The sequence below is a fragment of the Salvia hispanica genome, chromosome 3, assembly GCF_029641045.1.
Source record: "Salvia hispanica isolate PSC_SH4W2 chromosome 3, Shi_PSC_v1, whole genome shotgun sequence".
NCBI lineage: Eukaryota > Viridiplantae > Streptophyta > Magnoliopsida > Lamiales > Lamiaceae > Salvia > Salvia hispanica.
In genome coordinates this window covers 29,072,785-29,100,775 of record NC_142694.1, presented here as the reverse complement: position 1 = coordinate 29,100,775, position 27,991 = coordinate 29,072,785, and the positions used below count along the sequence as shown (strand labels likewise).

At 30.2% G+C, this 27,991-nt stretch overlaps 2 long non-coding RNA genes and 1 pseudogene across 3 annotated transcripts; all 3 read left to right on the top strand.

Moving 5' to 3' along the window:
- Nucleotides 1-1,558: 1,558 nt before the first annotated feature.
- Nucleotides 1,559-2,002, top strand: LOC148930518 (uncharacterized). Its single transcript, XR_016136500.1, has 2 exons — nt 1,559-1,632; nt 1,718-2,002. It is a non-coding gene; the product is annotated as an uncharacterized LOC148930518 (long non-coding RNA).
- A 2,144-nt stretch (nt 2,003-4,146) lies between these two features.
- LOC125211058 (uncharacterized) lies at nt 4,147-4,899 on the top strand. Of its 2 annotated transcripts, none has more exons than XR_007174449.2 (3): nt 4,147-4,428; nt 4,516-4,547; nt 4,672-4,899. It is a non-coding gene; the product is annotated as an uncharacterized LOC125211058 (long non-coding RNA). The 2 variants fall into 2 exon arrangements; XR_007174450.2 differs by having other exon boundaries at nt 4,513-4,547.
- Nucleotides 4,900-15,340: 10,441 nt separating this feature from the next.
- Nucleotides 15,341-17,345, top strand: LOC148930517 (uncharacterized; annotated as a pseudogene).
- The last annotated feature ends 10,646 nt before the right edge of the window (nt 17,346-27,991 follow it).

Here is a 27,991-nt window from a genome sequence, read left to right as displayed (position 1 = left end):
AACTGGCCGATCAGACCGGTCCAACTGTAAACTGGTAATCATTTTTTTTTACTTTTCAAAAATTTGAATAATTGTTGTTAAAAGGGCTTGGAGTCATGACCTCCACTCTAATTAATAAAAGTTGTACCACTCCACCATAAGGCTCTCAGGGAAAATATAAACACTAAATATTCTTATACCTAAATCATTAAAAAAAAATTATTCACACAAATTTTATATATTTTTTTACGTAATTGTTAGTCATTATATATATACATATACATAATTATCTTCCTCTTAATTTTAATTCTACTCTACTAGTCACTAATTTTATTACTTTTATAATATTTTTTGATATACAATTATTCGTTATAGTTTAATACTATTTACTAAATATTAAAAAAAATTATAAAATTAATTTATATACCCTATCTATTGATATTGAAATATATTTTCATTTAAACTAAATAATAGTACTAGTTTGTATTTAATTATATATATTTGTTAGTATAATATTACTCTACCCGTACATTTCTTCTTGACTTAATATAAACTTTATCTATTTATATATATAATATTATAATTTTCATCTACATTAACTAATAATGTGTACTTCATATCCGTCCCAACTAAATTGAGTCATTTATTTTTTACATTCGTTTTGAAAATATCATAATAAATAGCTAAATTGATATATAATAAAGTAAAAGCGAGATTAATGTACATAAAAGTAAAAATCGTAATAAATAGTTAAAGTGGATATATAATAAAGTAAAAGCGAGAATAATGTAGATAAGAGTCTAATCTCCATGATTCTTGTTTTTACTTTACAATGTATCCACTTTAACTATTTATTACAATTTTTTCAAAACAAGTGCAAAAAAAAAGTGACTCAACTTAGTTGGAACAAAGAGAGTATATTTAATTATATTCACTACATACTAATTATCTATACGGTTTAACATTTTTTGAGACATATAATTAATTATTTTATCATTTACTAAATTTAATAAGATATATTATTGTATTATATATTTAATTATATATATTTGCTATAATAAAACGGTTCGACCAGTAGTTGAACCGGTCTAACCGGTTCAACCATAAACCAGTAGCTTCTTCGGTTCAATTTTTAAAACATTGTTTGCATCATATCCTACAATCAATACATCATCAACATATATCTCCTTCCCTCTCCTATTTTATCTACTTTTTCTCGACTCCTTCTTACTTTACCAATTTCTCATTAAAACTCATATCGTCCACAAATGTTATTATTTTTCATGGATGGAGTATATTTTTGTCAAAGTTGACATTGCTCGGTAAAACAAAATTTAAAGATTATTCTTAACTATATTTTTGTCAAAGTTGATATTGCTAGATAAAACAAAATTTCAAGATTATTCTTAACTAAAATCAGGGACTAAAGTTGACCTTGCTAGATAAAACAAAATGTCAAAATTTTTCTGAACTAAAATCAAGGAAACAATGTAATGAAGTCTCTTTAATTACTATCCAATGTAAACTTCCATGTTGTATATATAGCACAGAAGACTTGGGTTTCTCTACACTATTTCAAAATCTTTGCAATGAAATCAGAAATGAAGCGTCCCGTTTTCGCAGCTCTTCTTATTATGCTGATTATGTGTCCATGTATTAATTTTTCAAGTTCATTACTAGAATAAATACTGTCTTTAAAAATTCCTAAATATATTTTCTGACAAATTTAAATTTGCAGTGATTTATGCAAGAGATGTAGGAATAAAGGCAGGAAGATGCAGCAAAGATCTTCCCTCCACAAGTGGGGAATTATGTGACGATAATAAATGCGTGAGTGATTGTCAGAAAAAATATGGAAGGCATGCTTCGGGACGCTGTTTAATAATTGATACTTGTACATGCAAGTACACATGTTAACTTATCCAACCCATCTTTTAGTTTCATTGTCATTTTAATTTCTATCATGGCTTTGTTACCTTGGATGATGTTTAATCAAAATAATTCTTCTTCTCGTGCCATTTCATTTAGATCCACAAAATCTTTCTTTCTTATGTGTATACAGCTTCATATATAAAAGGGTATAGTGGTGAAAATGTCTCATCGTTGGAACGTTAGTCCAAAAATATTCCTCCGTTTTCATAAAAAGAAATCGGCGAACCCAATGTTGATGAGGCAGTCGAATCATGTACATGTCCCCTACATATCTAATTATAAAAAAACAAAAATTAAACAAAATTATAAAATCTTCTTTATAAGAACCCAATAAACCAAAGTCTATCCTTCCCAAATCTCTCTTTCTTCTTCTCAAATCTCTCTTCCTGCATATCATTTGATTTAATTTTTGGTAAGTAGTTAATTAGGGCATAATTTTATTTGCCCCAAATAATGGTAAATGACGAGTGCGGTGAATCGATCCACTGAAACACGAAAATCCCAAACCCAAAAATTAGAAATGTATGGAGTGTTCTATTTCGTCCCATAAAATTAGCACATCTTGAAATAACACTAGGTTTAAGGTGCAATTAATAAAGTAAGAGAAAATGAGAAAAGATAATGGAAGTAGTGTTAGTAGATTGTGAGATCCATATTATTATTAATGTGGAGTGGTTTAACAATTTATTAGAGTAAATCTAATTTAAAGGGACGGTCCAAAATGATTAAAAAAAATCTATTTTTATGAGACAGATGGAGTCTTTGAGAAAAAATTTCATGAACAAAAAGTCTACATTTCAAAATGAAATGAAGATTATGATCCAATTTTATCATATCTACGGACAATTTTATGAATAAAATTTCACCAACCCAACCCTTACAAAAATTAATCAGCAACGTTTGATAGATTGTTCTAACCATTTCTTTCAATGTTCAATTATATAGTACTACTCCATATTATTCGATAGATTACCTATGTATGTAAGAAGATTAAATTGCATTATATTCTCAAAATCGAAACAATCGACACCACTCTATGGTAATCATCTAAGAGCATAAGCAACGGTCCTATTGATGGAGAGTTGGTTCATCCCGCTGGGATGAAATGGTTAAGGGATGTTGTTGCAACCATCCCGTTCCACTAGGCGTCCCGTAATGCATAGCTCAGCCCTTTCTGAAGGGACGACGCTCAGGGCGATGTGGTGTTCCCTGGTCACGCGGTCACGCCCCTTCACCATCCCCGTGAGTGGGCGCCGCTTTGGCCATTTAAAATTTGATTTAAAAAAAAAAATCAAATCAAGAAAAGTTAAAATTAATAGTAAAATTTTCTCACTTTCCCAATGTTACTTTTTTTATATTTTTTATCCTTCAATTCATCCCAAATTCGTCTATAAATATCTCATTCTTCAGATTATTTTCATTAAACGATAGTGGAATTTAAAATTTTATGATTCAAATTATACTCCATAAGTTTTAGTTTTAGGAATTTGTAAAGTTATTTTTGAGTTTTGATGAAGTTTTATTGAGGAAATGTATTTTTATTAATTTTATTTTCAAACTGAATAATAAAATAGTAGAACTCATGAATATTTGAGGGATAGGGATAAATTGTTGTGGGTGTGGTTCTTTAGTTAAGAAATGTAATAAAAAAATGATTAAAAATGGTTTGAACCCATGAAGAATTAAGAGTCACCTCGCCACGGAGATCAATGCTCTGAATTGTGAGAGATTTTTGGATAAACACCCAATTATCCATGGTCCCCTATGTTCAAGGTCAAGGATCTATACTATCATTAAAAGCTGGGTTCTTTTTTGGGGGAAATCAAAGGGAATTCCCCCTTTTTTTTAAATTTGCAATTTGGGGGGAATTTTGCAAATGCCAACAGCCAACACACACTTCCATGTATTAACCAATAGTTTAAACGACAGTACACACTTTTTTGCATTAAATCCTATGGTCAAAAGCATTTTACTTATTTTTAAATCTAATTATATCACATCAATTGCAAAGTGAGGGTTTTCCCCCCAATAAAAAGAGAGGGTTTTCCCCCCTAAAAGAAAGAGAGAGTTTTCCCACTTAAAAAAAGAGCGTTTTTCAAGGAGCCAAAAAAAAAGGAGGGAAATCAGATTTCAAATTTGCAATACTTGAGACATCTCTCTATAAATACCAGTTGCATTGGAGCACAAATAATGCAGGTACTTATTTCTCTCTCTACACTCTTAATGTTGCTTTTATATCTGCTTTCATATTCTTATTTTCTTTTATTTCGAATTATTACCATCTTTATTTTGCAGATAATAAGGTATGTGAATGATATCTAATACTTTTACCTACAAAGCTTACATTTTATTGTTTTTTAGTTTGTTATTTCTTTTTATTGCTGTATTTATTTATTATTGCACCTATTACACATACATGGAATAATTAACACAGATACATCCCTCTTGCAACTCCTTCTCACACTGCACAAAGAAAAACAAAAAGAAAATCAAAATGAGAGGACAGCAGCAATACAGGTAAATTTTATGTGGTTGCAATAACAATTTTACTTTCTATGAATATTCATCAACAAGCTTCAACAATATTACCTACTCTTCCAGCAGAATCAACATGCAGTAGAAGACGAGCAATAAAGGTACATTTCATATGATTGGTCTAAAGTAATTTTTTCTTCTACAAAGTCTGTAATTCATCAAGAATCTTTAACAAAGCCACGCGTTTAAATCTAATCTCCTCCAGCATTTTTTTGGATTTTGCAGATAACTAACAAGAACTACTGTTTACCAAAGAATAGAAGAAGAAGAAGAAGAGTAAATTTCAAAACTAGAGAAGAAGAATAAGAAGAAGAAGAGAGAATGAACAGTTCCATTTTTAGAGGAAACGCATAAAAACAAGGATAGATGAATAATATGAACAAAATGATTATTCTGTACAAAATGTATTTTCAATTTATTAACTTTTATATAAGAAGATTACCATTTTTTGAATGATACTTTAGACATGAACTTAAACTTCTTCTCCATTCTAATGGTGTAATTTCTTCATCAAAGAGAATGCTTACCCAACAGAATGCTTTCACTTCATTTCCAAAGCTGCATCAAAGAGAATGCTTTCACTTCACTGCATTTACAGAGCAACATCAAAGAGAATGCTTTCACATAATTACCCAACACATAAAAAACTCACAATAGTGTTAAATCAATCACAACAGTAAACAAAAGATCAAAATAAAGATAAAATACTTTCACAAAATGGAAATATCATTACAATATCTTCTATGCTTTCAGACAATTAAATAAGACAAAATAACTTTAAACATTTATTAAAAACATTTAGTAAAATAACAGGAATCAATTCATTCAATCACAGATTTTAAAACACATTTAGCCAAATTATTAACTTCCTAATACAAGCCACATATTAAGTTAAGGGAATATAATACATAAAAGGGCAAGAGAATTCAAGGGTAGAATGTTCCTAATTTTTACACTTATATTTTAAGCATATAATTCTAGCGTCTGTAAGAGAAGATGCAGCAAAAGAAAAGTTCCAGTTGAGAAAATCATAAAAAATTAGATTAAGAAAAGAGCATGAAATGTAGAAAAAAGACTTTTCATTTAAATTATCTTTTATCGATAAATCATTTTAAATTTTTGCCTAGCAGTAAATAATATTTAACTCAAACAACTAAAGCTGACTGCAGTGTCTAATCAATCACAACTACAATACAAGCTTACAAAATAGAGAAAAAATCAATTCACACAACAATTAAAGAGGTAAACTGGAAATCACTGAAACCATTATTACAAAAAAAGTGCACGTGTATCAAGAACATAAATAGGAGAATTTGAAGAAAACAAATAGGAGAATTTGAATTTCAAAAAAAATCAATAATATCTATAATTCACGTGGAAATTTTGCATAATACATAAACAAAAATGCCTTTATATTTATGAGAGTATATAAATATACCTTTATTGAATGTAATGCAACAAAGATAGACCATGACTAACTACATGAGGAGATACTGTATGAAATGGTTGATGAAGTACGAAATAAGTTTAGGCCGTGTAAAATAGAACAATCATACATTGCATAATTGTAAAGTGCCCATTGGATCGGCCGATCAAAATAGGTTAAAAAGAAAACTGCAGTTCATCAATGATTAAACTATGGGAGAGAATTTTGTTAATCTATATATGCCGACAACTGAACATGAGCGCCACAGTTAAAACAGCTCGCCATGTTATCTCATGGGGCAATATTGTATTCAATAGAATATACTAGAATATACAACTTTGGAACAAGTAATATTTTTATGCGAAAACAGACAAGAAAAATATTGAAAATCAAATGCCAAAGTATATTGTGTGTGTTTTCCATCAACCAATGCATCACTGAGAAAACAATGGATATATCCCCTTCGAATTCAAATCATATTCAAACATGCATTAGAAGGACGAACATGGTAAAATCGTTGGAGTTGTGAAAAAAAAACAAAAATGGAGAGAGCAAAACGGAAATAGTGCAAAAGTATAACAAAGGTAAGACAAAAACACACTTAACACCAAAATATCTCCTCCTACAAAATCGAGAAGAATTAACAATTAGTGACTATAGAGCCGTTGGAGTGGTGATTGTGGAGTCGGATGTAGAGAATGAGAACTATTTATAAGTAAAGGGTTAGCAACTAGGGTTTTGAGTCAAGGGTATATGAATGGGCTTGGTTGGGAGAGAATTCAAATTAGAAAAATGTAATTATAGTAGATTTAATATGTTAAAGTAGCTATATTATTATTATTTAATTAGCTATGCGGATCCGTAATTATATAGCTTAAATTATATAGCTATGTAGATTTAATATGTTCAATTAGCTATGCAGATTAGTAATTTTATTAGCTATGTAGATCCGTAATTATATAATTAATTATATAGCTTTAATATGTTAATTATATAGCCATATAATTAATATTTAACATATTATTGCGGAAATCTACTTTATCACAAAAGAAAATATTAATTATATAGCGTAAATATGTTAAATAGATGAGTTAAGAATATTATAATTTTTTAACGAGATTCGACGGTACTTTTCAAGTATAAAAGAAATTAAAGAAATCAAAATTTTGAAAGACATGTTACCGTACATATAGTCTAAAAGACGTATAGTCTAAAAAATACACCAACAAAGATATATACTGTACATAATGTCTAAAAGACATATTACCGTACGTATAGTCTAAAAAATACACCAAGAATGGTTTTCAAACATATGTTAATAATATAATATTATTATATTTCAGAATTATCAAAACATTTTTTCCATATACATCAACAAATACTATCAAAGATGGTGTATAAAAAAGTCAACAAAGTTAATGTCATTTTCCTAATGGCATATCGCACGTATATCAATGATACATATTCCAAAAAGTTTTCTCTATTCCCACCGCATTTTCCTATTCCCATTTTACATTGCAAAGGCTATAATGACCAACGATGGATTGGTCAATGTATATATTTGCATTTTATTTCTCACCATTAAATATTTATTTTTATAATAGTAATATTACATGAAATATTAATTTATTTTGTGGCTTGGGCTATAACTTATTTTTCGATTAATAGGCAATAAATGTATACACATTGTGGAGCAATAATTGCATAGAAAATAGAATGGAATGTATTTCATTTTCCATAAAATATGAGTTTGTAATATAATAGAGTACTATATAATTATAGAGGATTAAATATCTTAGTTTCAACTGTAAAATGGGTTTTGAGTTTTATTTCTCTATTTATTTGTATTAATTCTCATAAGTCCATTAAATATATATTCTAATCAAATAATTTCAAATAGTATTAAATGGAGTACATTTTTTTACAGATCAATAAATCAACTTATCTAAAATAAACAATATCTACAATGTCATTTTTTTCTTTTATTGAACAATACTCTATGTAAATGATTATATATTTTTATTGATCAATAAATCAATGTCATTTCTTTCTTTTGTCTTAATATAATATATTTTCTTTTATTTTAATATACTTTAAGACATAAAATAGAATCCTCTATTTCTTCACCATTGGTTTCGTACAGTATATTGCAAGGAAGAGAGAGAATGAGAGATACAATTAGAAATAGGTGGCACAAAGAGTTGAGATTAAGTTTAGTAGCCATATGATTATTGTGAAGCAATAGATTTTAAACTTCATTAATTAAGAGCAATGATACCCATTTTTAGTTGAAGCCGATATATATATATATATAGGATTGTGATCAATTGAGATTTTTTATGCTAATTGAGAAATGAGATGCAATATCAGCCACTCATTTTTATTAAATGAGTGGTCCAGATTTTGCCACATAAAAAATAATTTTAGATTAATTTATTATGAAAGGGTAGAATAGTAATTCCATGTTTTAGTTAGGAAAGGGGTTTAGATTCATCCTCTTCTCAATTACACGAAGATCTCCATCTCACGAACCTTAGCTTCAGTTTTTGAATTTGTGTTGAATTGAGCAGATCCGCGAGCTGAAATCGAAGCTCGGAGAAGACGATGCGGAGAAGGCGAAACTGGAGATCAAGATCGGCGCGATGGAGGCGGACGATCAGGATCTGGACGGCGGCAGGGAAAACTGAGCTTCAATTTTTGAATTTGTGTTGAATTGAGCATATCTGCGAGCTAAAATCGAAGCTCGGAGAAGACGATGCGGAGAAGGCGAAACTGGAGATAGAGATCGGCGCGGCGAAGGCGGAGGATCATGATGTGGACGGTGGCGGGAAGAGGAGGAGGCGAGGTGACCGAATTCTGCCGACAAATCCAGCTCCGCCGGATCCAATCCGAAGGAAATCCTCGAAATACAATCAAAGGAAAATCCTCGACGCCTCCAGACAAGCCCCCTCTCTCGCACGCGCGGTTTAACGCCGCCGCTGTTCACCGCGCTTCGCCGCTCCTGCTGTACGAAGCTCCGAACAGCTTCGCTTCTCACGCCGTCGCTTCGCCGGAAGCTTAATTGTTGATTCGAGTATGGATTTGGAGGTATTAAGCTTTGCATTATCAATTGTGTTGGATGTGAACTGATTTTTAGTGAGAGAAATTGCTACCTCTGTTTTTTCGTCGGAGCTCTGTGTAAAAGTCGACTATTTTGAGGTTCATCTTCACGATTTTCGCTGTTTTCATCAAAATGCTTGAACATTTGGGAAAAAATCTGAAAATACTGATTTCTGCTCATTTCAATGCTGAATTTCGCTTTTATCTCGCGACTTCAGCACAGATCTTGCAATTTTTTATTTAATTCGATTTATGCCTCTCAAATCTGCTTCGTAAATCACTTGCATTTGCTCGTTGACATAATAACGTTTGTTGTTGACATGAATTATATAAGTCGTTGACACAAATTTTATGAAAAATGTTGTTGACATGAGTTATATGTAAAACATTGTTGTTGATATTCGTAAAACGTTGTTGTTGACATAAATAATATAGGTTGTTGACATGAAAATATTTGTGGTTGACATTAATTATTGTGTATATGATTGTTGATGATGCAAAGAGATAATAAGTGATTGTTGTGTTTATAGTTGAGCAATAAATGAAGTGTTTGTTCACTGTAAAAATTGAATAGAAATAGTGTGATTGGTGGTGGAGAAAGATGTGGAGAGTCATGTTGTGGAAGGTGTGGGAGTTGTGGATGAGATGGAGCTGTGGGTGATGGTGAGAATGGTTGAGTTTAGGTTGTATTTTTTGTGTATTTGTTCGGAGCCATGCTGGGTTTGGTGTTTGTCAATATTTGTAGATTTAAATTTGCGTGTGTTTAATTGTACGATGAACTTTGTGAAATATATGGATGCATGATTATGTTGCTGGAATTTTTGAGTTGTGTAGATAAGGTGTTTGTGATATTGCCTAAAATAGTATTGTTGACATAAATTATATAAGTTGTTGACATGAAAATGTTTATTTTTTACATGAATTATATAGCTCGTTGACATAATAACGTTTGTTGTTGACATGAATTATATAGATCGTTGGTATAAATTTTATGAAAAATGTTGTTGACATAAATTATATGTAAAACATTATTGTTGACATGAATTATAAGTAAAACATTGCTGTTGACATAAATAATATACGTCGTTGACATGAAAATATTTGTTGTTGACATAATAGTTGACATAAATAAAGTTGTTGTTGACATCGTAGTTGACATAAATAAAGTTTGTTGTTGACATTGTAGTTGACATAAATAATGTTTGTTGTTGACATTCGATATTCTCGCTATTGATATGTGAATTATAAGTGTTATTTGTTAGTTGTTGACATTTTAATACGAGTTGTTGACATTCGATATTCTCGCTATTGATATGTGAATTATAAGTATTATTTGTTAGTTATTGACATTTTAATACGAGTTGTTGACATTCGATATTCTCGATATTGACATGTGAATAGTAAGTGTTATTTGTTAGTTGTTGACATTTTAATACGAGTTGTTGACATTCGATATTCTCAGTATTGATATTTGAATTGTAAGTGTTGTTTTTTAGTTGTTGACATTTTAATACGTGTTGTTGACATTCGATATTCTCGGTATTGATATGTGAATTGTAAGTTAATTGTTGACATTTTAATACGAGTTGTTGACATTCGATATTCTCGGTATTGATATGCGAATTATAAGTGTTATTTTATTGAATGTTGAAGATTTGAAGATTTGATGGTTTGAATATTGAAGAGATTTGAAAATTTGAATGTTGAAGATTTGAAGATTCGAAGATTTGAAGATATGAATGTTGAAGATTTGAAGATTTGAATGTTAAAGATTTGAAGATTTGAAGATATGAATGTTGAAGATTTGAAGATTTGAAAATATGAATGTTGAAGATTTGAAGATTTGAAGATATGAATATTGAAGATTTGAAGATTTGAATGTTGAAGATTTGAAGATTTGAATATTTGAATGTTGAAGATTTGAAGACTTTGTAGCTAGAATTTTAGAGAGGATTTTAGAAAATGATTTCAAACACAATTTAATGAAAATACAATTATACCCCCTTGTTGACATAATGTGGTATTTGTTGACATTTTGTTAATCTTGTGGATTAGTGGCCCATATTGCATCTCATTTCTCAATTTAGCTAAATAATCTCAACCTAACAAGACCCTATATATATATATATATATATATATATATATAGGAAAATGATCAATACAAAATCCTGACCAAATCCTGACCATATATATATATATATAGGAAAATGATCAATACAAAATCCAGACCAAATCCTGACCATGAGATTTTTCAATCTAATGGTCAATAATTAAAGAAAAACACATTGGGTCATTATAAAGCAGTTTTAGGTCATATTATAAAATTTGGGTTTGAGGTCATATTAAGATCATTTTATGTCATGCTTATTATAATGACATAAAAATAAGCTTACGATGACCTAAAAATGACATATGTATGCTTGGTTCTGTATTTTTGTATTAAGAATGAGTTTTACATAGATCAAAACTCTCTCTATATATATATATTGTCATAATTTGTAATTGCAAGTTCCAATGTACTTCATTGGTGGACAATATTGATGACCAACTGGACACTTTATATAAATGCTAATATTATATATGTATGCTCATATATATCTCGAGAGAGAGAAAGTAGAACAAGGATGTGGAGGTGAGATTAAAAGAATCAGAGGGGGTCAAAGGGGTTGGAAATTTAGTACTATTTCTTATTACTCCACAATTTAATTATGCTTTTGATATATTATTTTCTCTTCCTACTTAATCTATTTTTGATAGATTTTATTTTATATCTTTCTTATTCCAAAAATATTTCCACCAAAATTTACAGTTGTACTGCTTATAAAAGGTAGGAGATTTTTTAGGGATTTAAATATCCCAAAATTCTAATTCATCAAATGATTTCCACCATACAAATTTATTTTGTTTCATTTTACTTTGTAAAAGATGAAAAGACTGAAAAGATTGAAAACCTTCATTTCTACATTTCTACATTGAGGATTGTGCAAAGGGTGCAAGTTGCTTCCCATTTTTTTTTAATTGAGTAGACTGCAGTATTAAAAGTAAGTTACTTCACATGCAGTTCTTTAAAGTCAAATTCAGCCATTAATAATTAATGCATTTAACAGGTTACATAAGTTAAAATTCTATACTTTTGTAAAGTAAATAAATTTTTTAAAAAAATCAGCAATTAATAATTACTGCAGTATAATATTAATAGGTACTACTAATATATACATTTTCTGTCCAACCTAATGAGCTCATTTTATAGGATTTAAACTTGAAACAGGTAGCATTAATTCATAGCTATCGTATTGATACCACCATAGAAATATGATATGATGTGATGTGATGTGATGTGTCCCACCAACATTATTTTGCTAAATGGAAATACAAAAGGGACCCACCTCTAGCTAAAGCATACATGATTGCCCCACTATAATATATTTTATGAAAATTTTACACACCCACATATAATATGCATTACCATATATTCACTAATTCACTCACATATATATGGCCAATGATGGATTGGCTCAATGTATTCATTTGCATTTTATTTCTCACCATTATATATTTATTTTGATTAATTTTTTATGATAATAATATTACGTGAAATATTTATTATTGCATAATAAAAATTGATATTTTTATGTAATTTTATTTTGTGTGTGAAGTTAAGAGAGTAAAATAAAAGAGAAAGAATAAAATAGAGATAAGAGTGTTTCCATTTTTAGTGTTGTCTACTCAATTAATGCCATATTCCTAATAGCAAATCACACATATATCAATAATGCATATTTCAAAAAGTTTTCTCTATTCTCAATGCATTTTCCTATTCCCAATTCATATTGCAGAGGCTATAATGACAAATGATGGATTGGCTCAATGCATGTTTGCATTTTATTTCTCACCATTATATATATTTATTTTTATTAATTTTTATAATAATAATAATAATAATAATGTTACATGAAATATTTATTATTGCATAATTAAAATTAATAATTTTATATAATTTTATTTTGTATGTGAAGTGAAGAGAGTAAAGTAAGAGAGAATAAAATAGAGATAAGAGTGTTTCCAAAATATATGTAGTAATGCTTATATGATTAGCAAGTAATATTCTTAATGCATATTTTCCTATTCCCAATTCACATTGTATACATTTGCATATTCCAAAAGTTTTCTCTATTCTTAATGCATAATTTGTCACCAATTAATCAATTTGGTACAATGTATAGATTTGCATTTTATTTAGGTTTTATGCAAAGCTTCTTAAAGAAGCTATATAATTGATGTAACTTTTGGACTTTTTTTGGGATAAAGGTAAGGAAGATTGGATTCTTGGGATGAGACCCATACTGTTATATATGTTGTTGGCCTGATCTACCGTCTCACTCCTTCATTAATAATTTTATTATTGTTTAGTGTACATTAATCGATTAAACATAAGATTATTAGGTAATTAATACTGATGGCATTATCAAATACTCCAAAAAATATACATTAGTTAGATCATAATGATGGTATTAATCAAACTATTTTTTAGATTTTAATCGTTTAAATAGTTTATTAAATTTTGTCAAAAATTAATTAAGAAAACAAGTAAAAATTTGTAAACTATGTGTAATGCTATGTACTTTATATCAGGTATGGTCATGTAAATTAAAAATCGTTCCACATACTAATATAATATAAATTTGGGAAATTGGTCCCTAAAATCATGAACTTTGCACAAATTCTGGTTTTTCCCATGAACTTTCAAATTAGTACCATAAATCATGAACTTTCATATCGGTTTGGTATTTCCCACGGCGGGTCAGGAGTAAAATCCGGCTAGCTTATGTGGCATTTTGAATCCTATTTGGCATATTTCTTACAAGTGGCATGTAGATTGGCATATCTATGTGGAATATTAAACACAATATTATTTTTATTTGTCAAAATACAACTCTAAAAACAAAAAAAAAAAACAAAACAAATTTAATAAAAAACCACACACTTGCGCTACGCTACAGAATCAAAACACAAAACCTTGTTCTCTTTCACAAACCCTAGAAACACATTTTAGGAAATTTCTTTAAAGATTCTTGGATTATTGGTTAAAGAACAAAGCAACAACAATTTTAGTTGTCTATTTCAGCTTGTGATCTCGAACACCGCCCTCAATGTCAATGAGGTGGGTCCCCCTGATTTCAATTTTTTTTTTAATTTCTGTCGTTTTTTCCATCTTGGTGGTGGTGAATACTTTTTCAGCTCCCCTTGTTTGTTTGTGTTTATATTGGTCCCCACATATAGAAAGATTACACGATTAACTTAACAAGTTGAGTATTATAATGAATCAACAAGTTTATTCATGTATTATAACTTAATAGGTATATAAACCCCATGAATTAGACTACAAATTATTTTGATTACAGATTGATTGTTTGCACAAATTAGTTGCTGACTGAAATTTTGATTTAAAATTGCAGGATTGAATTTGATATACATTTTCATCATGGCGGGTCTATTGTAAAAAATGGTGGCTTGGAGTTATATGTAGGTGGAGATATAACTCCTAAGGTTGATTTTGACGAAGATAGATTTGGGTATTTTGATTTAATTGATGAAGTTAAGAAATTGGGCTATGATCAGTGGAGTAAACTTACATATAAGATACCTAGGTCTATGAAAATGGTAGACATTAGAGATGACAAAGATGTGATGGTGATGTTGTCACATCTTGAGCTTAGAACAAGAATTTTGAATGTTTATATTATTGATGGAACACAATCTGGTGTTGGTAAGCTTGGCGTGGAGGATCCTAGAGTGAGGGATCAAGGTGTTGGTGAGTTTACTGTGGGGGATCCCAGTATGGAGGAGTTTACTGTGGGGGATCCTAGCATGAAGAAGCTTACCGTGGGGGATCCTGGTGTGGAGGAGTTTACTATAGGGGATCCTGGCGTGGGGAAGTTTAGTGTGGGAGATCTTGGAGTGGGTGCTGGAGCAAGAGATAGGCAAGGGCAGGATGAGGGAGCAGGGCAGGAGGAGGGTGAGTCAAATGATGAGATGATTTATATTCCATCTAGTGATGAAGAAGATGAAACGGATGATGAGATGTACGATGAGCTGGTGTCAGATGATGAGTATACACAAGCAAGAGAGAAATTAAAACAAGCAAATGTTAGGGTTATAAGTAATGAGTTGTTTACAGGTGCTATTTGTGATTTTGGAGAAAGCAACGCTGTAGTTGAACGTGGCGGGTCAGATAATGAGGAATCTGATGATGATGTCGTCTCTGATTCCACCGATGAGGAGGATGAAAGTGCTGGGCTAACAAAAAGACGTAGAAGGTGTGTGTATAATCCCAGATGTGATCATAAAACATTGAAGTTGACACTTGGAATGAGATTTGTGAATGGATATCAAGTTAGGGATGCTTTGACTGACAATGCAATAGAGAATGGCTGGGAAATACACTTCAAAAGGGTTAATGAGGACCAAGTGGAAGCTGGTTGTAAAGAACCTTGCAAGTGGAAGTGTTATGCGAGTAAGGTCAATAAGTATAGGTCTTTTGAGATAAAAAAATTTGCACGATGTCCACACATGCTCTAGGAATATGAAAAGCAAATTAGTTACATCCAACTGGATTGCTAAGAAGTATCTGAACACATTCAGACTTCAACCTGATACAACTATTAAGGAGTTGAGGAGGGACTTAGTGCAGAGGTATGCACATGATGCATCAAAGTGGAAGCTGTATAATGCGAAAAAAAAGATCATTGAGCTGTTGACGGGCTCTGTGGAGGACCACTATGCAAAGCTTAGGAGTTACGTATCTGAGTTGATGAAGGTAGATAAAGAAGGAAGATTTGAAATTGATGTGGAAATTGGTTCAGTATTTAAGAGCATATATATACGGTTTAGTGGGTTGAGAAAGGGCTTCATGGGAGGTTGTAGGAGAGTTATAGGTCTGGATGGTGCATTTTTGAAGACTTATTTAGGGGATGTACTACTTGCAGCAATTGGAAGTGATGGGAACAACCAAATGTTCCCAATAGCATGGGCGGTTGTTCAAGTGGAAAACGAAGTTAACTGGAAATGGTTCATAGGTATAATGGCTCAAGATTTGAATCTTGGAGAAGGTGTTGGAATCACCATCATTAGTGACCAACAAAAGGTATGTACTATTTTTTTTTATTGATTGATCTAATTTATTGATGTAGTTACTGATTTATATTATAATTATAGGGGCTGGAGAATGCAGTTAAGGCTTTTATTCCTATGGCCGAGCATAGATATTGTGCAAGGCATGTTTATAACAATTGGAAGAAGACACACAAGGGCTCAAAAGGCCCAGAACTAAAGAGCATTTTCTGGAAAATTGTAAGGAGTACTTACATGGAACAATACAATGAGGCATGCCAAGAACTTGAACAGGAAGATGTTGAAGCTTATATTCATTTGATGGAAAGAAACATCACAAGATTTTGTAAGGCTTTTATTACTCCTATGCAAAGTTGTGATTCCATCTTGAATAATATGTGTGAAAGCTTTAACAAGTATGTCTTGATTCCAAGAGGTAAACATCTCATACACATGTTAGAAGACATTAGAACTTCACTCATGAAGATGCATTATGAGAAATTGAATGAGGCACATGTGAAAACTGATGTCTTGTGTCCTAGAATCAGGAAAAAAGTAGAGAAGTTGAGGTATAATAGTCGATATTGTGTTACTATGCCTGCATTGGGTGGTAAGTTTGAGGTGAGCTTAAATGAAAATAGGTTTGTGGTAACACCAGCCTCGAGGTCTTGTGAGTGTAGAGTTTGGGATATTACTGGAATCCCTTGTGTGCATGCATGTTCAGTAATTAATTTCTTGAACGAAAAGGTTGAGTCTTATGTGAGTGACTACTTCACTTTGGAGAAGTACAAAATGGCTTATGCATATGGCATTCCACCTTTGAATGGTGACAAGATGTGGGGTGTAGCACAAGGCTACCGTATCATGCCACCTCATGTGAAGAAGATGCCGGGTCGACCAAAAAAAATGAGGAAAAAAGACCCAATGGAAATTGATCCAAAGAGACCACACAAGCTTCGCAAAATATGTGTTATGACCTGTCAAAAATGCCTTCAACAAGGGCACAACAGTAGATCATGCAAAAACGATCTTGTTCCAAAGCCAACTAAAGAGAAGGTTAGTTTATTGATGTATGGATCAGTTTATTGATGTATGGATCAGTATGTTCATAGAGCAGTTTGTGTTATGAACTTGAGTTTGATTTTAATATATTCATATTGCTTCTTATTAGGGAAAGAGAGGACGGCCTCGAAAAGTTCGACAAGCACAAGTACAACCTGGTGAAGCACAATCTGGTTTAGCAACACAACAGAGTCAAGTTTGAGAAAAAACATTTGGTTTTTGATGGGATATTTTTTTAGCTTTGAACATGTATGTTCAATGATCATATTTTGATGTATTGCCCTGAATTGAACACATTTGGTTGTGGAGACAATATAAAACTTTTGTTATGGTCAAGATGACATTGGTTGTATTTGAATGCTTTTGTGTTAGGGAGAAAAGATGACTGCTGTGTTCTCTTTACTCTTTAGGCAAGCAATCATAGTTTCAATGCAGTGTAGTTGAGGCCAAACTGAGTATTCTGTTGTGGAAACATGACTGCTGTGTGTTCTCTTTACTCTTTAGGCAAGCAATCATAGTTTCAATGCAGTGTAGTTGAGGCCAAACTGAGTATTCTGTTGTGGAAACATGACGCTCACCATAACTTAGGACATAAATACAACTATGAAATACAGATCTTTACAAGTACAAGATGGACATGAATGAGAATGAATTATATACACTGAGAGTGAAATGCATAAGGAATAGGAGAAAGAAATAGAGAAACCCAACAAAAGGCGATTTTAATAGAATATCTGCATTTCTTCGGAATATGATTCAGAATTTACAATGAAACAAATTTCTGAGGTCAAATTAGAACCCCAAGGAATGATACATTTTATTTTGAGACAAATAAGATGGATAGTAACTGGTCCCTTCTGTAGGACAAATTGAAACGAACACAAGTTGCTCAATCTCGTGTCTTAGGATTTCTCTCTCTGCAGTTTTGCTGGCACGTCCCCGTCCTCGTCCTCTTTCCCTGCAAGTGCTAGCAAGCAGTATTATATCTCAAGGAAGCACATCATACCATAATGCTTCGTTTTGACTCTTCATCACTCTCATTCGATTCATTTGCTGCAACCTCTCTGGCAATAAAGTAAACAAATTTCATAAATATTTGTTGGAAAAATGAGATACAGGCAAGAACCATAAAAACTAGCTCTTCTTTTTTATGTAGCAGCAGCAGTGGCATTAGAACTACCATAATCAGTACAAGCAACTACAATTGGAAAATGCAGTTAAGATATAGAAACAATTTATGTAAATATTTGAAATGGTGAAATCAACAACCTTCTTTCACAAATAAAATGCATTTTGAATCCATTTAGTAATTTTTCGTTACAAATGCCTACTTACAGAAAGCATATTTATGGAGCACAAAATGATTATTCAGGCAATAAACCAAGTTACACCAACAAACAATTCTAAGCAGAAACTTGTCCCAAACAACAGTTAAAATACGTGGAGCAGGGAACACAATCTGAGCAGCCTCCATTGTTGATTTGAAGAAAGCAAAGGTTTTGATTTTGAAAATTAATTCGAAGAAAAGAACAAGAAATTCACAAAAAATGAAACCTATTCAAGTGTGCAGTCGAGATTACCCAAATGGAGTCCGAAATCGACGAAGATCCCTGATAAAAGTTGCAATTGAGAGGTTAATTGCAGATTCAGAGAACGAAAATTTGCGGGAGGTGAGATACAAACGATGCTGTGAAATAATATATAAAAAATGTTTCAATTATAGATTTGGAGGTGGAACGACGTCGTTTCAAATAGAGTCCACGTAGATTTTCCGATTGTACACGCTGGCATAAGGTTACCGGAAAAATAGGATTCGGGTCGGGTTGGGGAAATACCAAACAGATATGAAAGTTCATGATTTATGGTACTAATTTGAAAGTTCATGGGAAAAACCAGAATTTGTGCAAAGTTCATGATATTAGAGACCAATTTCCCTATAAATTTAATCAATTTGGCTCAATGTATACATTTGCATTTTATTTAGGTTTTATTCAAATCTTTTTAAAGAGCTATATAATAGATGTAACTTTTGGACTTTTTTATTGTCTTTGATTGATAGTAATCAGTCAATCAATCAAACTTTTGTTTTGTACAATGGAAAATTTACTTTTTATAATATGCATTCCATATTCGTTTATTTTTTATAACATGGAGTAACATTCCACATCATATGCATTCCATATTCTTAGTAAACAAAACAAATTCAAGAAATCTAGAGTAAAATTTGTGGCGTGAAAGAGGTAGAAATAAATAAGAAATAAAGGCACCACTTGGAGGAATTGAAAAGTGCCGTTGGGAGGAATTGAATAGTGTTGTTGGACTTATATAGTGAATAATGCAACCCTAAAAGTGAATTTGGGCTAGGCTAACATGTTTTGGGCCAAAAATAATTAAGGATTAACTAAACCCCACTTGAATTAATAAATGATAATTTTAAATTTAATTTGTGGCCGGGTAGAAGTATTAGTTTTAGTAAATTGAAGGTATTAGTCTTAGTAAATGTTAATTATAGTCATGTAGGAATATTAGTTTTAGTAATTAAAGGTATTAGTTTTAAAGTTTTAATTATGGCCACGTAGGTGTATTAGTTTTAAAATTTTAATTATGGCCATGTAGGAGTATTAGTTTTAGTAAATTTTATCACATACTTAATATGACACATTTTTCTTTTTAGTTTGCCCCAAATAAGATGATACTTTTATCTTTTTTGAAAACTTTCTTTCTTCAATTAAATCGAGCTCATTCCAATTAAAATATCGAGCTCTTTTTCTCTATTCATTTAAATCGTTAATTGTTTATTTTTGTGGATAAAAAATTAATCTTAATAATATATAGTGATATCAAAATGTAACGTTATTAACAATACTTAAATATATACTTATTCAATTAATAAAATAGTGCATCGTCCTGGGATTGAATATTTGGACAATATTTCATTAGATGGATGGAGCATATAACGATTCGAATCTAAAGTTCACATGTATCAATAATACATGATTATGTACTTATTTAATTACTAAAAATATCGTCAGTTGCGCATCGCGCCGGGGCTGAAGTGTAAATCCAACAATCCAAGGGTTTAGTAGTACATGAGGTTAGGGTATAGTACCAACTCAATAAAATAGCGTTCGCTATGTGATCGAAGTTAAATCCATCTCCAAAGGGTTTAGTAATCCATAGGGTTAGGTTGTAGTACCGACTTAGTAACATAGTTTACAATTTAACAACATTCTGCAATATCTTTTTTTCTATGTAATATTCTATATGAAATATAAAATATTAACTATACAGATTTAAAATATTAAATAGATGAGTTAAGAACATGTGCTTCTCGCATTTTCAAAAATTATATTTTCTTTTTACCATCAATCATAATAAAATACTAATTTTTAGTAATTATTCAATATATCAGACTATTACTCAATAGATTATTTAAAATATCAATAACTATACCTACAATTAATTACCTAAAATTCATTGTATAGTTGTAACATCTTCTAATTTATTCATACTAAAATTCATATTTCATCTATTTATTTATTCTTTTATAAGCCCAAATCAAATTATTCGATATTAACTTCTAATTTCCCTAAAGTTTAATAGCACTCTTTATTTTATTATAACATATAGTTATTATTAGATTGACCATGATCATTAATATCACTCTTCATTTTATTATAAACTATAGTTATTATTTTTTATAATTATACGAAAAAAATAACATAGATAGTAAAATTATTAAACTATTCACAAAGTGTGTATGTGTATATAAGAGATGTAAAATACATGAGAAATTATATAAATAATATACATATATGTATAATTAACGAGTGGGTGTATGGAATATTATAGAAAAGTGTTGGCAAATGGATATATATTAATAGTTTAATAATTAATATTATATGAATACGCATGACATATAGCTAGAAGTGTTATACGTGTGAGTAATTTATGCAATAGACAAACACGTATGATAAGTTGGAGAAATTAGTCATATTAACACCGACTCTTTGGTTTATAAATATGTAATTAAAGTTAATAGAATATTATTATTAAGAAAGTGAATGAGAAAATTGTATACTCAAAACTTCAGCTTCAAAATCCTATTCATACATGTGCCTTACGAAATAATATTTCACCATAATACACATGTCATCCTAACCACGGATTGAAAGAAGCAATAGTCCGATAATATTTTGAAAAAGAGTAACAAATTAATAACGAAGTCAGTTTGGTGAAGAAAAGGATTGCACAGCCGGAGGTAGAATCAATGAGAATATCTATAGTACTTAGGTGTGTATAAACCATACTTTTAATTTTACATGTTTCACATGCTTCTTTATTCTGAGTTCTGGTGAAGAGATTAATTATATAATATGATGTGAACCTAATATGATTATATGTTGTTTGTTATTAATGATAGAATATGATCTGGCTGCGTGGGACTGGTGCAATGGATATATTTATAAACTATATTGGAATTCTTTGGTGGAATATGATGTGAAGAAATGGATATGTTTTTTATTTTAGATTAAAGTACATGAATCATATGATTAAAGAGGATCTGTGATGGTCTTGCCCTGGATCCGATATTACAGAGAGACCTACGGGTCAAATACAGAGGGACCTTCCGGTCAAATACAGAAGGACCTATATGTCCAATTATAGAGGGGCCTATGAGTCCAATTACAGAGGGACCTTCGGGTCATAGAAGAATCCCGAACAGATATCAGGCTTGATATGTAACAGAATAATAAAAAGGAATAGAGAGACATATGCATATGTATATTTTATTTATATTGCTTCTGGATATATGTGTTGGTTAAAGAATATGTTTCGTGTGTGATGTGAGATTAAACGTGGAATTTAGATACGTAAGCAAATGAATAACATATAGATTTATGAGAGTGTCCCAATGCAGTCCAAAAATGTTTTATAATGGTAAATTATTAATAGTGTTGTTGGGTTAATGTGTAGTTTAATAAATATGTAGGTAAGATTGAAAAATTAAAATTAGTTGATGAAAATGTGTTTTTTAATATTTTTTATGTCAATAATCAATGGTTTATTTATATTGGACATGTTAATGGCTCAGTGTACATATTTGCCTTTTATTTAGGTTTTGTGCAAAGCTTCTTAAAGAATTGATGTAACTTTTGAGCCTTTTTACTATTATCTTTGACTGATTGTGAATCAGTCAATAAATCAAGCTTTTGTTTTATACAATTTACCTTTTGCATCATATATGTATAAAAGAATTAAAAATAATAAATTATGATATTTTAAGATATGCTTAATATTCATCCAACTCAACTATACTTTTTTGTTGATTTATCAATGACTATCCAACCACACCATTATATATTTATTTTTATTAATTTTTTTATAATAATATTATAACATGAAATATTATACATTGCATAATAAAAATTGATAAAAAACACAATAGATGATAGACTAAAGTTGTATAAAATAAACAAATAAACAACATAAATTACAGTAATTGAAATATGAAATACATAATTGGTGCTCAAAACATAAGATGAAAATTAGTAATAGTAATTTTGAGAATCGAAGAATATGTTACTCTCATCACCATTTATAGTGAACAACAAAGAAGACTACAACCAAAGAAGACTGATTATATGAGAGAAAAAGATGATATTTTTTATGATAAAAAAAATATAGCAAATGTGGTCTCTACTTATAGAGGATGAAAATTTGTAAATTTTGGTATAATTTTTATAATTACTTAATATAGTAGATAAAAGATATATAATTTTTTTAAAAAAATATTTATAAACCAATGAGATTGTGTCATTTGATTTATTTATTGACCATTGGTTTATGGAGTAGTATCTTATTAATCACCACAATAAAACTCATTCAAGTTTTGTATGTGTATTATGCAATGTATAATGGTGCTTTATTCAATGACAATCTATCAAGTCATGCATCTTACATAAATTTATATAATACATTCTAAAAGATGTATACAATATACTCAAAAAAATTCATGAATCTGAGCGGGAAAATAAAAATTCTTACAACTTGACATTTATATATGTATGAATATAGATATAGATGTATAGATTACATCGGCTCTTGGTTTATCATTTTTCGATAAAATATGGATATTTAGTTGATATAATTGATAAGTACTCCATATTTTAACAATATACATTTAAAGTGATTATTTATAATTTTAATCTTTCCACGTAAATAAATGTCCATAATAGTATAATGTTTTAGAATTACATTTAAAGTGATAATTATAATTTTAAGCTTTTGTTTTGTACAATGGACAATTTAATTTTTGCATCATATATGTATAAAAGAACCCAAATAATAAATTATTATATTTTAAGATATGCTCAATATTCAACCAACTCAACTATACCTTTTTTTTATGATTGATTTATCTGTGATTATTCAACCACACAATTATATACTTATTTTTATAATAATATTATTAGATGAAATATTTATTATTGCATACCAAAAATTGATAAAAAAAAAAAAACACAACAAATGGAAAGATAAACAAATAAACAACATAAATTATAGTAATTGAAATATGAAATTGAAAAATACACAATTGGTGCTCAAAATATAAGATGGAAATTAGTAATAGTAGTAATTTTGAGAATCATATAATATATTACTCTCACCACCATTCATAGTAAAAACAAAGAAGACTACAACCAAAAAAGAGGGATTATATGAGAAGAAAAGATGATATTTTTCTATGATAAAATAAATATAGCAAATGCGGTCTATATTTATAGAGGATGAAAAATTGAAAATTTTGGTATAATTTATATAATTACTTAATATAATAGATAAAAGATATATAAATTTTTTTAAAAAAATATTTATCAACCTATGAGATTGTGTCATTTGGTACATTGATTTATTGATTGATAATCACATCAATAACACTCATTCACGTTTTGTATGTGCATTATACAAAGTACAATGGTGCTTTATCCATATGAAGCATATTCCAAAAAATTTCTCTATTCTCAATGCATTCTCATATTCCCAATTCACACTGTAGAGGCTATAACGGCTATTCCTATTCCACTATCATAAATTGCTAATTCAACTTTTCCTTTCATTTGTGCAAAGAAAGAATTGTACAACATACTGATATATGGATTATATAAAATTTTGTTATCAATTTGGAAGAAAATATTTTTTTATGTTATTAATCAATAGTGTATTTTTATCTCATATTTTATAAAACCATACAAAGATTGACTCATAGTATACATTTGCACTTTATTAAGATTTTGTGTTCAAAACTTCTTAGAGAAGCTATATAATTTATGTAACTTTTGGACTTTTTTATTATCTTTGATTGAGTTTAAATCAATCAATGGGAAATTTACTTTTTGCATCATATATGTATAAGAGAACCTAAAATAATAAATTATAATATTTTAAGATATGCTCAATATTCAACAAACTCAACTATACTTTTTTTGTAATTTATTAGTGACTATCCAATCACACCATTATATATTTATTTTTGTTAAATTTTATAATAAAAAATTACATGGTAAATTTATTATTGCACACTAAAAATTGATAAAAAGCACGATAAATGATAGACTAAAATTGTATAAAATAAACAGCATAAATTACCGTAATTGAAATATGAAATTGAAAATACACAATTGGTGCTAAAAAAGATGAAAATTAGTAATAATAATTTTGGAGCATATTAATAATCTATAGTTTTTGGAAGTATACATGGAGTATATTAATATTCTATAGTTTTTGGAAGTATACATGGAGTATATTAATATTCTATAGGTTTTGGAAGTATATATTAAATTAAAACTAAATTTATCACTAATTAATATTACTAACATTAAAAGATACGATGAGATGGTCTCTCTATTTATTTCAACTTTTCAAGTACATAATAAAATACTATAAATTAATGCCATCATTCCTGTAAATTTAATAAGAGGAAATAATATAGTACTCCATTTTATTATATAGATATATAAGGAAATATTCATAAAAGTGACTAATAGACGTGTAGTATATGTGCAATAACATTATGCTTCAACTTGTGTTTTCACATCTGTATGTATAATTGTTTCTGAGTGAAAATAAAGAAAAGTGATTGATAAACGTACAATTTTATAAACTACACGTATATACACATAATGCATGCCGTATTACTTTTTAAATTAGTTTTTATAATAGTCAAAAAGGATAATGCATGCTAGATTACTTTTTAAATTAGTTCGAAGTTTGTTTGGATTTTATTTACTACACCTATAATTTATAATTGCATTATACAATGATATCGTATTATTTTACCTTTGCTGAGATTCCTATAATTGTTAATATGTTGTGCTCTAATCTATGCAATAAAATATGAGTACATGCAATATGGTTATTATATTTTGTTTTACATAATAGGATTTATTTGTCGATATTTAATGTTTAATATATATATCTGCATTTTTTTTGTTTTCTGTTGATGATAAATGTATTTGTTAAACTGATATTATGTTATTGGTGTTTGTATATTATGATTTGCATATCTATTGAAGCTAAGTTTCTGCTTTTGATTTATATTCTTAGAGTCGTTATATTGTACTCCCTTCGTCCCACTTAAGATGACACGTTTTCCTTTTTAGTTTGTCCCAACTAAGATGACACATTTCCTTTTTTGGAAACTTTCTCTCTCCAATTAATACACCCAACCACTTTTTCTCACCCCTATTAAAATATTCATCTTTCTTTCTCTCTCTATTTTAATACTTTCACCCACCTTTTCTCTCTCCAATTAAACACATTAACCAACAACTCATAAAATCATGTGCCGGCTAAGGAATGTGTCATCTTAGCCGGGACGGAGCGAGTAGTGTTTATTTATTTCTTTCGTTAATGTGGAAAGTTGTGAATCATGGTTTTAATTCTGTGAGGAATTATTAATAGGGTAATATAACTTGAAAGATGTGTTATTGCTAAAGTATTTTGTTTGATTTTAGTATAAGTTGATTATTGCCTTTATGGATTGGTAGGTTAAAAGGATTTGAATTCTTTGTAGTGTATTTAAGAAAATAATTAATGAAGAGTTTAAAATTGTATTGATTTAGTGGCTGAGGGAGAATGGATAAGGAAATACAATATTATCTCTAAATTTTCACAATTATTACGCATAAGATTTACTTTCATTTGCACTTGGGTTGTTAAATAATATTTTAAGATTATACGCAATAATGAAGTGCATCTCATATTTTCAATAGGGATAATTTAGATTTTCTTTTTGACCGAAAACTAAGCATAATTATAGGGATATACATAAATATTTAAAATTGTATTCAATATTTTATACATATGCATTCTCCATTGACAACTCAGTAACTAATTACAATTGTAATTAGATGAATACGTAATTAACTACGAATGTCGTCAGCTGCGCCACGCGCTGGGGGATGCACTAACACTTTAGATTCTCTTAATTATTGTACTTTGTTTGTACAAACTAAGTTGGTACATAATTTTTTGGTATGAAATCTTAAAATAATCTTCTTAGTCTTGACTAGAGAGAGTATGTTTTTCTTATAAATTTATAAGAAAATATGTATTCTTAAATATTGTATTCTTAAATATTGTACTCTCTTTGTCCCAATTAAGTTGGTACAAAACTTTTGGGCACAAAATGTGTTAAATAATTTCCTTTATTCATATCTCGCACGAATTATATGATTTACTACGAATTTTCTCAGCTGCGCAACGCGCAGGGGATATACTAGTTATCCCTAATATTAAGATTCATCATAAATCCAAAAGGATTATAACTCAATTGTTTACAAATCTAATATATAGTTTGATCTTTTAAAAAATACTTCTTCCATCCATTAAATATTGTCCATATTTTTGATCCATCATAAATTATTATCTACTTATTTCTATTATGTATAAACAAATTTTATTTTTCACTAATTCATTAAACTCACATTATATTATAAACTAATATATAAAAATAGAATATTTCTTTCGCATTGAAATCTGATTAAACCTCAAGAATAATATTTATAATATTACTAGAGACTCGGAAGAGATCACCTATAAGAGCATCATCCACAATGGTCGGCGAGCGACCGGCTAGCCGATTCTCGGCGCTGGTCGGTCCGCTCGTCGAACCATTGCAATCAGTGAGCGTGGAATCGGCGAGCGCTCGCCGATTCCCGGGCGTTGGTCGATGCGCTCGCCGATCCGCTCGCCGGCATTGTAGGCTGGCGATCGGCGAGCGATCAGCCATCGCATTTTTTTAATTAAATTTTTGAAACACTATACATACGCGATTTTCATGTCATTTTCATTCGCACCACTTGTTTTAACGAGTTTTCTCTCTCTCTTAATTTCTGTACAAGAGCAACAACACGAAATGGATAACAACAGCAACATCGCGAAATGGATAACAACAACGAGTTTACTCCAGCGACGAGCGGGACTCAAACTCTCACGGTATCCGCGGGAGCGGGATGGGGGCAGATGGGCGGCGGGTACTACAACATGTACCCTTGGCAGCAGATGATGCCCGGTTTGGGAGCCGGGATGCAGATGATGTCGCAGATGATGTCGGGGTGGCAGGCGGGGGTGCAGCCCGTCATGCAGGGGACGCGGGGGGGGGGGGGGGGGGAGAGGACAATGTCTATCGCCCCACTCTTGATTTTTTTACTGCGTCTTCCCACACATCGACCCCAGTGGAGACTCAATTCACTGGAGATGAGACTTTCTCCTTAGATGAGTTGTTGGAACAAGTCGATCGATACGATGCCACTCCCAGGGATATAGGGGGAGTCGGTCAGGGGC